The sequence below is a fragment of the Chiloscyllium plagiosum genome, unplaced genomic scaffold (genome assembly GCF_037043375.1).
Source record: "Chiloscyllium plagiosum isolate Xiang-an unplaced genomic scaffold, Cpla_swu_hap1 HiC_scaffold_47, whole genome shotgun sequence".
Lineage (NCBI taxonomy): Eukaryota > Metazoa > Chordata > Chondrichthyes > Orectolobiformes > Hemiscylliidae > Chiloscyllium > Chiloscyllium plagiosum.
Window position 1 is genome coordinate 13,899,930 of NW_028270185.1, and position 17,088 is coordinate 13,917,017.

The following is a 17,088-nucleotide window of genomic DNA, read 5'->3' on the forward strand; positions in this document are numbered from 1 at the left end:
GTTTCCCTAGATTTAACAGGGACTACACTTCAAAAGATTCACATTCATTGGATTTAAAACACAGGCCACCTAGGTCTGGAATGGTTCTGTTTTAATTATAAAGTCTCTCTTATAGAACAATACAGCGCAGAACAGGCCAATCGGCCCTCGATGTTGCGCCAACCTGTGAACTATTCTCAGCTCATCCTTCTACACTATCCCAAAATCATCCACGTGCTTATCTAAACTTTCTTTAAAGTTGAAGGAAAATTATCAACATCTGCAATGTTTTGCTTTTGTACAGAAGGCTGTCTGTGTATGCTTCCCCATATCACACTGTACCCACATTCATCTACACTAGTAACCTTAGCTCCTGTGTCCAAGCCTGGAAAATATCTATCCCCTTTCAACTGTATTTTTATCATCCCATTTGTCTAGTCTCTCATTTAGCATTACATGGGTTTGTCGAGCCTTTGACAGTGTGTTCACAATGATGTGTATAGTTAGTGATTATCTCAATTTTCCCTTTTGAAGCTTCCCTTTATAAATTGCCCTCATCTCCATTCTCTAAAGTCCAGGGGAGCAGATTTGAATGATGATGGTGGCTGTTCATTCCAGAATTATTCTGGAATGCAAAGATAATTCCTAGCTTTTTTTTTCTGTACTGCGAATCTTCATCTTAAACTGTCTCCTGCCCGTCCAATGCTAATGAAAGGAACACATCAGCTTATTTGTCATTAAGATTGAGACTACCTGATCAGTTCCCTGTCTCCCTTCTAAAACCCCATTAAAACAAATGCATTCAAGCATACCCTCTCCACTCCACTAAACATATTTTTCACTAGTTCCTTATTTCCTTTCATACCTTCTCTAAACTCATTGTGTCTATGAGATGCACACTGTAATGTCTTGACATTATTCCCATTAAACTCAGCTGATGTTAAGAATGTTACTTTCCTTAGGTTATATTCATCCTTCAAATCTGATGTCATCAACTTTTAAAAAGAAAACATTGGTCTCTCACTATTTTTGCAAAATACTGCCCCACTTCCAAACTGTGTTTCCCCTCAAGTCTTTGATTTAGGAGAAGATGGTCAATTCAATTTCTATTTCCTGGAATCACCCCGCAATACCTTTTGGACTCTCCCAACTGTGGCAAAAGGAACATTAGAGACACTATCTGTATGAAGACTGTGTTCAAACAGGTATTTACATCTCAGCAGCACCACCATATTGCCTCATTGCAACACTTCGCCTCACCACCAGAAAATTGCCCCATGGAATATTTCACAGAACTGATGCCCAGTTGTTCACTGTACATCACCTTCAATCTAAAAAATATTCACTCCAATGTCCATATTTGAGTACAGTCTGCAGATAATGTTTTCCTATGCTTTCACTCAGAAACTGACCTCCAGGTTATTGTCAATTCGTTGCCTTGAAACCGATGAGAAAATGGTCCTTTCGTACAACATCTGGAAAACTAAGGCTATCTTTCAACCAGTTCCCATAGCAAAACACCCCACCATATCATGGAAGGCTCCATTCAATGAAGGCAGATATTGAAAACCAGATTCATCACTGCCTCCAATATTCCAGCTTAGCCTTCAACTGAGGGGAAATGATCTCCAATCCAAAAACAAATTAATCGTTTATTCAGCAGTAGAGATCACTATGCTCTAATATGCATTACAGACATGAACAACTTGCATAGTCCAATGCCTTAGTAAAAGCCTCTAAATCTGTAACAAGCACTGTAAGTGCTGCTTGGTTAAAAGAGTGCTTTGGAGTTAGATGAAAAGAGGGAGTTAGGAGAGACGGACTAAGTCAAGCTGAAAGATTGAGTGTGTTGGTCAGTCTCGGCCCAGACAGTTCAAGAAAGTGACACAGTCCCGAACAGAAATATCCAATTTGTAAATGATACCTGCAGAATATTTTCTTAGAGCTTTAAAGCATAATGTATTGGCTTAAATAAAGGTAGGGACTGTTTGCAACAAAGGAAATTCCCTAGCTTGATTAAATTCTCTTTTTAAAGGAAGTAACTAGCTTAATCTAGAGAGATGTCATGACAGGAGACCTCAAACCCCTGGTGTGCTCCTCCTGCACAATGTGAGATATAAGGGGTGTTTCCTGTGTTCCTGACAACTACATGTGCAAACAGTATATCCGGCTGCAGCTACTAGTTAATTTTTGCCAAGCTGAAACTGTGGGTGGACTCACTGGAGCATCCATAATGTTGTGAATAACACAACATGGTGGTAGTCATTTCTGCAGGTGAGGATTACACAGGTAGAAAGGGAATGGATGACCATCAAACAAAGGAAGATGCTCAGGAAGGACGTGCAGGAGTCCCCTATGGCTATCCACACCTCAAACAGATAAATTGTTCAGGGTGATGGCCTCTCAGGAAAGCAGTATCAATCAGGTTATGGTCATAGTCAGACAGCATGGAATCAAACCGTTCAGTCCATGTCGACCATAATCCCAAACTAAACCAGTGCCATCTGCCTGTGCTTAGCCCATATCCCTCCAAACGTGTCTTATTCATATTCTTAACCAAATGTCTTTTAAATGTTGGAACTGTACCTGCATCTGCCACTTTCTCTGAAAGTTCATTTGACACACAAACCACTCTGTTTTTTAAAAAAGGTTGCCTCTCATGTCTTTTTTTAAATCTTTCCTCCTCTCACCTTAGAAAAATGTACCCAATCTTGAAAGCCTCCACCCTAAGGAAAAGACATCTGCCATTCACTTTCTCTATCTCTCATGACTTTATAAATATCTGTAAAGTAACCCCTCAACCTCCTATGCTCCAGCGAAAAAGTTCCCAGCCTATGCAGCCTTTCCTTATAACTCGAACCTTCCATACCCGGCAACATCCTGGTAGATCTTCTCTGAACCCTCCCCACAAGTGATAGTACTGTACGGCGGGAGAGGAAAATGAGCAGCAGTGCTTCCATGATAGGGGATTCAGTACTAAGGGTACAACAGACACTTTGTGGCCTCAGATGTGTTAGAGGAGTTGAAATCCTTGAAAATAGATAAGTTGCCAGGACCAATGGATTGTTCCCTTAGATGGTGGAGGTCAGGGAGGTGATGGCCTAGTGATAGAATATTACAGCGCAGTATAGGCCCTTCGGCCCTTGATGTTGCGCCTCCCTGTCATACTTATCTGAAGCCCATTCCACCTACACTATTCCATGTACGTCCATTTGCCTGTCCAATGACGACTTAAATGCACTTAAACTTGGCTAATCTACTACTGATGCAGGCAAAGCATTCCATACCCTTACGACTCTGAGTAAAGAAACTACCTCCGACATCTGTCTTATACCTATCTCCCGTCACTTTAAAGTTGTGTCCCCTCGTGTTTGCCGTCCCCATACTTGGTAAAAGGCTCTCCCTGTCCACCCTATCTAACCCTCTGATTATCTTGTATGTCTCTATTAAGTCATCTCTCAACCTTCTTCTCTCTAACGAGAACAGCCTCAAGGCCCTTAGCCTTTCCTCGTAAGACATTCCTTCCATACCAGGCAATATCCTAGTAAATCTCTCTGCACCCTTTCCAAAGCTTCCACATCCTTCTTATAATGCGGTGACCAGAACTGTACACAATACCCCAAGTGTGGCCGTACCAGAGCTTTGTACAGCTGCAGCATAACCACCTGGTTCCGGAACTCAATCCCTCTATTAATAAAGGCCAAAACAATGTATGCCTTCTTAACAACCCTGTCAATCTGGGTGGCAACTTTCAGGGATCTGTATACATGGACACCGAGATCTCTCTGCTCATCTGCACTCCCAAGAATCCTACCATTAGCCCAGTACTTTGCATTTTGATTACTTTGGCCAAAGTGTATCACCTCACACTTGTCCACATTAAACTGCATTTGCCACCTCTAAGCCCAGCTCTGCATCCTATGTCTCTCTGCAATCTACTACATCCTTCGTCACTATCCACAACTCCACTGACCTTAGTGTCGTCCACAAATTTACTAACCCACCCTTCTAAGCCCTCATCCAGGTCATTTATAAAAATGACTAACAGCAGTGGACCCAAAACCGACCCTTGCGGTACGCCGCTAGTAACTGCACACTAAGATGAACATGTTCCATCAACTACAACCCTCTGTTTTCTTTCAGCAAGCCAATTACTGATCCAAACTGCTATGTCTCCCACAATCCCATTCCTCCGCATTTTGTATAATAGCCTACTGTGGAGAACCTTATCGAACGCCTTGCTGAAATCCATATACACCACATCAACCGGTTTACTCTCATCTACATGTTTGGTCACTTTGTCAACAAACTCAATAAGATTCATTAGGCACGACCTACCCTTCACAAAACTGTTCTGACTGTCCCTGATCAGATTATTCTTTTGTAGATGGTTATAAATACTATCTCTTATAACCTTTTCCAACAGTTTACCAACAACTGAAGGGAGACTCACTGGTCTGTAATTACCAGGGTTGTCTCCACTACCCTTTTTGAACAAGAGAACCACATTTGCTATCCTCCAGTCTTCAGGCACTATTTCTGTAGCCAATGATGATTTGAAAATCAATGCCAAAGGCTCGGCAATCTCTTCCCTGCTTCCCAGAGGATCCTAGGATAGATTCCATCCGCCCAGGGGACTTGTCTATTTTCACACTCTGCAGTATTTCTAATACCTCTTCCTAATGAATCTCAATCTCTTCTAGTCTAGATGCAAGTATCTCTGTACCTTCCTCGCCAACATTTTCTTATCACTAATCTATTAATCCAGTAACCCAAGGGACCTGGATTTGAATTTCACCATGGCAGATAGTGGATAAGCTGGAAATAAGAGTATAAAGATGACTATGAAACTGTTGTTGATTGTTAGGAAAAGTCGAACATCTTCACTAATGTTCTTTAGGGAAGAAAGTCTTAACCAGTCTGGTCTATATGTGACTTCTGACCTACTGACTCTTAACTGCCCCCTGGGCAATTCAAGATGGGCAATAAATGCTAGCCCAGCCAATGATGCCCACATCCTGTGAATGAATTTAAAACAAAAAAGTAGATGCTCTGAGAATTATTCTCCAATCTTCACTAGAGATAGGTAAGGTGGCAGAGGACTGGAAGAATGCAAGTGTGGTTCGGTTGTTTAAAAAGATAACCATTAATGCCGGTTAGTCTTAACTTGATGGTGGATAAGTTGTTAGAATCCATCCTGACAGACTGGATAAACTGTCACTGAGAAATGCATAGGCTAATCAGGGATAGTCACCATGGGTTTGTAAAGGTAAGGACCTTTGAGGGAGTGACAAGAGGAATCAATGAGGGTTGTGCAGTGGATGTTGTCTACATGAACATTTGACCAGGTCACACATGGCAGACTGGTCAAAAAGTAAAAGCCTGTAGGATGTAGGGTAATGTGTTGAATTTGATCCAAAGTTGGCCTAGTAACAGGAAACAAAGGGTAATAGTCGATGCCTGCCCTTGCAAACGGAAAGCTGTGGAGTTCTACAGGGTTTGGTGTTGGAACCCCTGCTGTTTGTTTTATGCTTTAACAATTTAGACTTGAATGTGGAGGGCACAATTGGGAAATTTGCAGGTAGCACAAAAAATAGCAGTGTAGTGAATTGCAGAGGATAGTTGTGAGCTCCAAAATAATATACATGTCAATGGGTGGTGGAGTGGGGAGGAAACTGGCAGATGGAGTTCCACTCTGATTAGTGTGAGGTAATGCATTTGAGGAGGTGAAACAGTAAAAGGGAATACACAATAAATGGAAATGTACTGAGAGGAGTAGATAAAGTGAGAGATCTTAATTTGCAAGTGCACAAAAGGTCACAGTACAGGTAGGTAAGGTAAGATTGTAAAGAAGGCATATGGAATGGTCTTCATTGGCAGAGGTATAGAATATAAAAGGGGATATAATGACGAACCTGTATAAGATACTTATCAGATCACAACTGTGGAGTATTGTGTGTAGTTCTGGTTGCCACAGTACAGTAAGGATGTAATTGCTGTGGAAAGAGTGCAAAGGTGACTTACTGAATGTTGCCAGGGCTGGGAAATTGCATGTAAGAGAGACTGGAGAGGTTGGGCTTGTTTTCCTTCGAGCAGAGAAGGCTGAGTTTTGACATGATTAATGTGTACAAAATTGTGAGGGGTAGAGATACACAAGATGAACCTGTTTGATTTGGAAGATAATTCAAAAATCAGGGGTCATACATTCAAGCTAAGTGGCAGGATTAGAGGGGATGTGAGGAAAAAGTACCCAGGTCTGCATCTTAAATGCTGTAAGCTGCAGGGCTATAGGCCATGTAAAAGGAAGACAGGATTAGAAAAGGCATCTGGACATCTTTGGGTTGGCAAATGGTCTCTTTCTGTGCTGTGGCATTTCTGTGCTTCTAAGAAACATCATCCTGACCAAATTGTCCCCTCCCAAGTCAATAGCCCGCTATTAAGTTGCTGATCACTTAAAACTATGTTGAGCAGGATATGTCACTTGTATAATACCTGACTCCTGAGGCAACTTGAATCTCTGTCCTGGCAGTATACTAGCAGAAAGAAAACTTAAAGGATATCCTTGAAACATTCCATGAAGATGTCAAACAAGCTCACTGACTCATGGGAAACCCTGGCTTGTGATTGGCTAAAAACGAAGATTCTTTTGGGAAAGCAATGAAAGCATCAAGAAACTTTGTTGGAGACATACAGAAGTAAAGTTGAGGCAAAAATAGGAATGCTGGAGAAACTCAACAGGTATGGCACCATCTGTGCAGAGAAAGCAGAGTTAAAGTTTGGAGTCTAGTGACCTTTTTTCAGATTGGAAAGCTGAGGTGCTGGAGAAGGTGCACAAAATTTCAAGAGAACGCCTTTGCCGAATGCTCCAAACATGACCTACCCCGATATGGCAGAGTCTGTAAATCACGCATTGGAATTATCAGTCATTAAATCCCATTGAACTGGAGCGATCCTCAATCCTGACGGACTGCCGATGACAAAGGATGGAATGTGGGCAGCACGGTGGCACAGTGGTTAGCACTGCTGCCTCACAGCGCCAGAGACCTGGGTTCAATTGCCGCCTCAGGCGACTGACTGTGTGGAGTTTGCACGTTCTCCCCGTGTCTGCGTGGGTTTCCTCCGGGTGCTCCGGTTTCCTCCCACAGTCCAAAGATGTGCAGGTCAGGTGAATTGGCCATGCTAAATTGCCCGTAGTGTTAAGTAAGAGGTAAATGTAGGGGTATGGGTGGGTTGCGCTTCGGCGGGGCGGTGTGGACCTGTTGGGCCGAAGGGCCTGTTTCCACACTGTATATATAATCTAATCTAATCTAATGTATTTCCTACCCCACTTTGCCTGTGCAATCTAAAATCCTCTCTTGAACTGAAGATTCTGCAACTTATTTGTCAATCTCTTTGACCTTGGAAATGTTAGTAGTTCCCTGTTGCACAGCAATGGGTTGTATTTACTTTTCAACTGTCCAATGATACTATTCAGGCATTTGAGACTTTAGCTTGATAATTTATGGTGTGTTGGGAGGAGGGGCAGGTGAGGGAAACTAATTTTATTTGTTCTGGAATTGATACTTTAGTATTTCATGAGAATTTACTTATCATTTGCATTTTTATAGGACTTTGCACACCCTTGTACATAAATAGAAAAGAGTTAGTGGAGTATATGCCAAATGCAAGAAAATGGGACTAATTCAGTTTAGGAAATCTGGCTGGTGTGAATGAGTTGGGCCGAACAGCCGTGGCATAGGATGTTTCAAAGCCAATTAAATACTTTTACCGTGTAGCCAATGAAGAAAACATACATATCCTACAAAGTGTCAAAATTAATGGCCAGTTGTTTTTTAGTCTGATGACACACATAGGAAATGACTGTGTGTCTGTGTATGTACAATATAGATGTATAGGCTTGAATACTAGAGTGAATTCTCCTTGCTCTTCTTATACTACAGTAGAATGATTACCTGAGAGGGCAAACTGGTTTCCATCCAAAGGCCAGTCACAAATCTGATGTGATGGTTTTATTCAATGTGGTGTCCCTCTTAAAAATGCAAAGCAACTATGCCAGAGTAATGCTACTAATCTATACACATTCATTCCTGCTCTCTGACAATTTACCTGTTCAACTAATCAAAATCAGTGGCTTGATGGGCCTTTCTGAAACCTGAAGTTCAGTCTAATCTGAAAGGTAATGCACGTGAAAGGATTACATTCAACCCTGAAATTAAGAACCAGATCTCAAGATTGTTCAGGTAGATGTGAAAAGAAGGGTGTCATTCATTCCTCAAACAAAGCAACAAGCAACAGATAATCTGATCATTTACATTATTTGCCATTTGTGAGATCTTGACCCATGCTGATTTTGCCCGTTGGTGATGTAGTGGACAATGAAGCATGTTATCTCTGGGTAAAATGGAACCTTGATCAGATGGGCCAGTGGGCTGAGGAGTGGCAGATGGAGTTTAATTTAGATAAATGTGAGGTGTGGTATTTTGGATGGGTACATGGGCCAAATTCTGGCAAATGGGACTAGATCGGTTTAGGATATCTAATTGGCACGGACGAGTTGGACTAAAGGATCTGTTTTTGTGCTATACAATTTTATGACGCTATCAAGCAGTGGCACTTTGGGTTGCCCTGAGGATGCAAGGTGCTAAATAAATATAAGTTTTCTATGAACCCTCTACCCCTATCAGCATTCTTTTTATTTTGTCTGAGCACAAATATTTCAGTAGCTGTGCTTGCCCAGAGTGGTAACTTTTTTTCCTAAAATTATTTCGGAATCAGTGACTTTTTGCTATGAAATTCAGTCCTATCATAATTCTTGTCTTTTAAAGTAATTGTGACAGATCAACCTTGCACTAACCTGCATTCATACACGGAGAATCATGCGGCACCCTTAAAAAAGCCACCTAGTTCCACCCTGCAAAGTATATACCCCCAATTATATATCTAATTACATTTGGAAAGTTCCTATTGAACCTAATTCTGTCACTCTTTCAAGCAGTGAATTGGAACTCATTGTAATTCTCTGTATTTTACCCTTAATGACTCATGTTGAAGTTAGGTCTGCTGCTGACCAAATCTCCTTATAGAAATAACTTTTCTTTATTCACTCCATCAAAACCATAATTTTCATAACCTTGAACACCTCTTAAAATTCCCATTAACCTTCTCTGCTCTATGGAGAAGCATCCTAACTTATTCAGACTCTCAATATAACTGAGGTAAATATTTTCTGCAAACGTTTGGATCTTCTCCTTCAAGTGTGAAGCCTAAATCGGGACTACAGTGGAGCCTAATCAGGAATTTGTTATATTGTATATTTGTCTCACTGAGCCAAGAAAATATTCCTTTGTAAGGTGTGCAATCTTGGCAGCCTTATGGCCCCTGGAACTATGGAACTTGAATATCTCCCCAAAGTTTCATTTCTTGGGAATGTTTGTTATCAACTAGAGGAGCAATTGGTTATTGTAAGAGTATGGTCCTTATGTGTGGATTCACCATAGAGGCTGTAATTTGATTTATTAATAAATTTAAAGAAACCTCAGTAATGATTAAATTCCCTACAGTATGGAAACAGGCCATTCAGCCCAAAAAGTCCACACTGACCTCTGAAGACTAATCCACCAGACCCCTTTCCCTACTCTATGTTTGCCCCTGACTAGGGCACCTAACACTATGGGCAATTTAGCATAGCAAATTCAGCCAACCTGCACATCTTTGGATTGTGGGAGGATACCCATGCAAACATGGAGAATGTGCAAACTCCATACAGACAGTCGTCCAAGATGGGAATCGAACCCAGGTCCCTGCCACTGTGAGGCAGTAGTGCTAACTACTGATCCACCGTGCTGCCCATAATTTTTTTTAAATCCTAATGGTAACCATGAAACTATAATTGATTGTATTTAAAGCTCATCTAACTTAGTGGTATCCTTTAGGGAAGGAAACCTGCTGTCCTTACCTGGTTAGGCCTACTTGTGACTCCAGACTCTCAACAATGTGGTTGACTTGTGAAATGGACCAACGAACCATTCAGCTCAAGGGCAAATAGGACTGGGCAAGATGCGCATATCCCATAAAAATAAAGAAGAAAGAAACTTTTGGTCATCTAGCCTAATTGTGGGTTAGTGTCAACATATACTCTGTAAAAGTCTTGGAAAACATCTTGGGAAGTTTCATTTTATTAAAGATGCGAGTTATTGTTGCTAATGCATTATTGTTGTGATGACTGCTGATTGTTGATTACCCACCAGGTGGCACTGTTATGAAATTATCTTACCAATAGGTCACCTTGCAATTTGATCTGAAAATGTCCTTCTGTCCTCAGTTTAGGAATGTTTTACCAGTAAGATCATCAATTTTTCATGTACTTTCACAGATATTCTCTTTTACTTCCTCAAGAGTTGTGCTTTTAGTGTTTGCCTTGGCCCTGTAGCACACTCATCCTTTTATCATTTCAAGCCCTAAGCCAAAGACTTGAACACCTAGGCCAACACACCAATGCTTTTCTGAGGAAGTGGCGCACATTCTGGTGTGTCTTTTGTTTTGTTGAAAATCTTTATGGGACTTTGTACGCACGTTGGTATCTGTGTTTCACAACCATAATTCAAAATTACCTCGTTAGCTGTTGCACTTTGCGATGTCCTGAATTTTGAAAGGCACAATATAAATGCAAGTTTTTCATTAATGGAAATCCCAGATCTAGGATTGAACTGGGACTATTAAAACAGAAGGCAAGACATCCATTAACACACCTCTGGAGAAGGTTCGCTAGACTGGTTTTTACATTTCTCAGCAGACTTCAAATTCTGCCTTGACTGTAGGAAACCAGTCAGTGTTGCAAGCAGTCACATACTTCTTTTTCATGTTCCTGTGCAATTGCCTAAAGTCATGGTGAAATGTGGCTAGAACCACCCTCAAATGGCAATGGACAAGAATAATATGAAGCTGTGTCTAATTGGTTTACGCTCCTAAAGGGAACTGTTTTCTTCTGAGAAACCAACACATGTTAGATAACAAGCAGATCAAATATGTTGTTTGTGGGACCTGAACACCTGAGTAAGGATGTGCGAGTTCCTGAGAGGATGCAGAGGAGATTTATCAGAATGATTCCAGGAATGGGGAATTTTAGCTATTCTTTAGGTCCCAGACATTAGAATTGTTCTCCTTGAAGTGGAGATTTGATCGAAATGTATAAAATTTTAACAAGTTTATATATATTAAACAAAGGAGAGCTGTTTCCCATTAACTCCTGGTGAAAGGGGCAGCACAGTGTCTCAGTGGTTAGCCCAGTTGCCTCAGAGAGCCAGGGACCCAGGTTCAATTCCACCCTTGGACAACTGTCTGTGTGGAGTTTGCACATTTAATTAGATTCCCTACAGTATGGAAACAGGCCTTTTGGCCCAACAAGTCCACAACGACCCTCCGAAGAGTAACCCACCCAGACCCATTCCCTACATTTACCTGGCTCATGTACCTAACATTATGGGCAATTTAGCATGGAAAATTCACCTGGCATGCACATCTTTGGATTGTGGGAGGAAAACGGAGCACCCGGAAGAAACCCACGCAGACAGTCGCCCAAGGCTGAAATTGAATTCTGGTTCCGTGAGGCAGATATACTAACCATAAGCCACATTCTCCCCATGTCTGTGTGAATTTCCACAGGCTGCTCCAGTTTCCTCTCAAAGATGTGCAGGTTAGGATGGCCATGCTCAGTTGCCCATAGTGTCCAGGGGTGTGCAGGCTAGATGGTTTGGCATGGGAAATGCGGGGTTACTGGGATGGGGTGGGTCTGGGTCGGATGCTCTGCAGAAGATCATTGTGGATTTGATGGGCCAAATGGCCCACTTCTGTGCTGTAGGGATTCTATTGAGTAGGGGGCACAGCTTTAAGGCTTTGTGCAAGAGCTGCAGGAGGACTATGAAGGAGAACCTTTTTTTATACAGTGAATGTAAGTAAGTAGAATTCATTGCTTTAGAAAAGAGGTTGAAGCAGAGACAATAACTTTGAAAGGAGATTGAATGGGCAGTTGAGGGAATTAAACTTGCAAAGCAATAGGATTAGAATCAAGGAAATGGACCTGACTAGACAGCTCCAGTGAGAGCAAGCAGAGATTCAATGTGCCAATTGTCACCTTCTGTGTCATATTGGCTTGTGTTGCCAGCTGAATCTGTAAGGCCCTTTGTTCAGACCTTGCTTGTGAAAAATTGATCTAAGTTCCAAGGACAAGTGCAGATTAATTATTCTTCATTGGGGGAAGTGTGCAGATGTCCAGGTGTTTATAATTCCACTTCAAACTGCTATCTTCCTTAGTGGCAGAAATTAACCAGTAATTGACATCAGTGACAATCTTTGATATTATCATGATAGTGGTTAAAAATTAACTATCAAGTTTCAACTTCTGATTGTTATTAGCTGGGATCTGGGATTCCTTATCTCTGAGCCAGATGGCCCTGGTTCAAGTCTCATCTGCTATAGAGGTGTGTCATAAAATCCCTGAAAAGGTTGATTAGAAATAAGAAAAAACTGAGATCTTTCAGAAACTGAAATGGTCTTAAAAGAGACAATCACTGACTTGAGAAAGCCGCAGAGATCACATGACCACAGGTTGATCCACTTGATGAATCCATTAATAAAAAAGACCCAGTTTGAACTGATAACAAAATGTCATCATAATGACTGGAACCAGTCAGGCAACACCATATCTTCAGTTTGAAACGTGATACTTCTGTTTGTATGTGTATTTGATATCATGTTTTATTCATTTTCTCTGAGTTAGTGAATAATAAATCTCCTCCTCCTTTCGCTCAAAAGCCTTGTAATTGACACAACTTTTGACAAGTAATACATTTTAATTGAAGAGTGATAGAGCTGCAATCTAAAAAGAATTAAAATTCACAATCCCTCTTTTCTACCCAGATCAGGCTAGAGGTTATTTACTTTTGGTGGAACATTTTTGTGATAAACTTTGGACCAGGTATTTTCCTAGTTGATACAGCCTGGACAAGTCCAAGAATATTTGCAGACAGCAGTGGGGGTGCTTGGTATTGAAACCACATCGCCTTTTTGTAAAGGCCAGATTAATGGTTTTAAACATCCTTACACTGATTTGACAGCTAGTCTGAGGGAAGGTAAGTAAGAAGGTAGGACAATAGCTGGATTAGAGGGTAGAATGTCACTTGGATGAGGGGTTAGGGTGGCACATGAGTAGGTAGCAGATGGGTGGGGTCCTAGATGCCAGATAGCTAAGTACAGATGGCAAGTTGGTGAGTGGGTAGGATGCCAGATGGGGAGTAGAGTGCCAGGAGGGTGAGGGGGTATACCGACATGTAGGTAAGGGAGACAGGTGTCAGACAGGTAGGTTTCAGGTTGGTGAAAGGGTTGGAGTGGCAGATAACTGGATAAAGATTAAGGCTGGGTCTGGTATGTGGTGGAAGATATTGAGGGCTATCCATACTGGCCTGGTCAGGTTTGGAAGGAGTGACAGATTGCACTGGGGAAGTGTTATGTCTGATGCGTGTTGGGTTGTGTAATGGGTGTGTTGCATGGGGGTAGAGGTGGGTGGAACCTTTCCAATGGGCATTGTGGGGCAGGAGGATTTGGGTTGGGGGGTTTGTGTTTTTCAGGGGGATTGGGTCGGGGAGGGAATAGTTTCTTGGGTCTGGAGGAGTTGGGGGTTGGAATGAAAGCAAGCTGGGAGTTTGGGTTGATAGAGTGTCAAAGCCAAGGGGGTACAAAGTGAGTCACAAATGGGCAGAAGCAAGGGTTGGGGTCCATTGAGTGGATGGCCACATTTCCATGGGGAATTGGGAGGTGGGGTTGAATTTTTGGTGACTTGGGAGCTTCAGTTTATAACTAGCCAGGAGTTTACTGGAGGTTTTAAATCCTTTAATCTTTCTCGATTGTAACTGAATTTGAACCCTCTAAAGTCTTGAACTCTAACTCAGATTTGGGGATTTTCTTTTTGGAGGGTTGCAGAGAACAGGTAATTTATTTTCAGAAGTTTTAACTTTCTGAGCAGCTCCCATGAGGTCAGCTAAATCGGGATATCCATGTGGTCCAGTTGAGTTAAGTGTATCTGCTTCCAAGGGAGCTAACTGTGGGCATATATTGCCATCATTTAACTGTTAACAGTTGGTGTACTGGCAAACTACCCAGGTATATTTCCCTAACCCTCCCCCCTTATTTGGCATGGCTCAAATCATGGCCTCTAATCTAATTCTACATCAAATACCTGATGTCACAAAGCTTGACTCCACCACAGCGGGCTGGGCCAACATTTGGCACTTTTGCATCCATGCCTTTCATTCTGATTCAGAATAGTCAAGATTTATTTAATTATATTGTCAATTAGAATCATAGATACCCTACAGTGTGAAAGCAGGCCATTCAAATCAAGTCCACAGTGACCCTCCAAACAGCATCCCATCCAGACCCACTCCCCGATCCTGCAACCTCACATTTCCCATGGCTAATCCACCCTGCCTGCACATTCCTGGACAATTTAGCTTGGGCCAATCCACCCAACCATCTTTGGACTGTGGGAGGAAGCCCACACAGACACGGGGAGAATGTGTAAACTCCACACAGACAGTCACCTGAAGCTGGAATCAAGCCTGGGTCCCTGGTGCTGTGAGGCAGCAGTGCTAGCCACTGTTGCCACCCTTGTACCTAGGTGGAGTGAAAAGTGGATATTGTCACCATGTTCCAGCACCATCTAGGATTACAGAATAAATTACTGAATAAATTGTAAAAATGGTAAAATACTGAATATTAAATTGATATTATTAAAACTGAAACGGCTTCAAAAGTTTATCTTTCCCTCAGGGTAGAATTCACTCTTTCTGCTCCTCCAGTCACTGCCATCCCACATTGGCCCAGGGGCCTGGCAATGTGCTCCTTTTCTGCCACCACTGGCGTCATCCTCTGAGTTGGAAACGGTCATGTCGTGTGAGACCCGCACCTCCTCCGGCAATGGGCATCACCTGATGGTGCCCTGGCTCATCTTTTCCCAACATTGACTGGGATTCACTTAGTGTTAGAGGTCTGGATAGAGCAGAATTTGTAGGGAACATCCAGGAGGGTTTTCTAGTGCAGTATGTAAATAGTCCAACGCGGGAGGGGCATACTGGACCTGGTGTTGGGAAATGAGCCCAGCCAGGTAGTTGAAGTTTTAGTGGGGGATTACTTTGGGAATAGTGATCACAATTCCATAAGTTTTAGAATACTCATGAACAAAGAAGAGAGTGGTCCTAAAGGAAGAGTGCTGAATTGGGGTAAGGCCAACTATACCAAAATTTGGCAGGAGAATGTTGATTGGGAGCAGCTGTTTGACGGGAAATCCACATTCAATGTATGGGAGGCTTTTAAAGAGAGGTTGATTAGAGTTCAGGAGAGGTATGTTCCTGTGAAAATATGGGATAGAAATGGCAAGATTAGGGAACCATCATGACAGGTGAAATTGTGAGACTAGCTAAGAGGAAAAACAACATAAGGTCTCGACAACTGATAACGACAAATCTTTGGAAGAATATCGGGAATTTCGGACCAATCTGAAACGAGGAATTAAGAGGGCTAAAAGGGGTCATGAGATATCCTTAGCAAGCAGGGTCAAGGAAAACCCCAAAGCTTTTTATTCATATAGAAGAAGCAAGAAAGTAACTAGGGAAGGAGTTGGCCCACTCAAGGACAAAGGAGGAAAGACATGCATAGCGTTAAAGAAAATAGGTGAGATTCTTAGAGTACTTTGCATCGGTATTCACCAAGGAGAGGGACATGATGGATGTTGAGGTTAGGGATAGATGTTTGATAACTTTAGGTCAAGTCGGCATAAGGAGGGAGGAAGTGTTGTATATTCTAAAAGGCATTAAGGTGGACAAGTCTCCAGGTCTGGATGGGATTTATCCCAGGTTACTGAGGGAAGCAAGAGAGGAAATACCTGGGGCTTTAACAGATATCTTTGCAGCATCCTTGAACATGGGTGCAGTCTCAGAGGACTGAAGAATTGCTAATGTTGTCCCCTTGTTTAAGAAGGGTAACAGGGATAATTCAGTTAATTACAGACCTGTGAGCCTGACATCAGTGATAGGGAAGGTATTGGAGAAGATACTGAGGGATAGGTTATATACCCATTTGTAAGAATATGGACATATCAGTGATAGGCAGCATGGTTTTGTGCAGGGAAGGTCATGTATTACAAACCTAATAGAATTCTTTTAAGAGGTGACAAAGTTGATTGATAAGGGAAGAGAAGTAGATGTCATATACATGGACTTTAATAAGGCGTTTGATAAGGTTCCCCATGGTAGGCTGATGAAGAAGGTGAAGTCGCAAGGACCAGGGTATTCTAGATAGATGGATAGAGAACTAGTTGGGCAACAGGAGACACCGTAGTAGTGAAAGGGAGTTTCTCAAAATGGAGACCTGTGACCAGTGGTGTCCCACAGAGATCCGTGCTGAGACCACTGCTGTTTGTGATATACATAAGTGATTTGGAGGAAGGTGTAGGTTGCCTCATTAGCAAGTTTGCAGATGACAACAAGATTGGTGGAGTAGCAGATTGTGAAGGGGACTGTCAGAGAATACAGCAGAATATGGATAGATTGGAGAGTTGGGCAGAGAAATGGCAGATGAAGGTTAATCTGGACAAATATAAGGTGATGCATTTTGAAAAATGCAATTCCAGAGCAAACTACACAATAAATACAAAAGTCCTGGGGAAAATTGATATACAGAGAGATCTGAGTGTTCAGGTCCATTGTTCCCTGAAGGGAACGCAGGTCAGTAGAGTGATCAAGAAGGCATACAGAATGCTTTCCTTCATCGGACGGGGTATTGAGTACAAGAGTTGGCAGGTCATGTTACAGTTGCATAAGACTTTGGTTCAGCCACATTTGAAATACTGTGTACAGTTCTGGTTGCCACATTACCAAAAGGATGTGGATACTTCGAAGAGGGTGCAGGGGCGGTTCACCAGAATTTTGCCTGGTATGGAGGGTGCTAGCTATGAGGAAAGGTTGAGTAAACTAGGATTATTTTCATTGGAAAGAAGGAGGTTGAGGGGGGACCTGTTTGAGCTCTACAAAATCATGAGATGTGTAGACAGAGTGGATA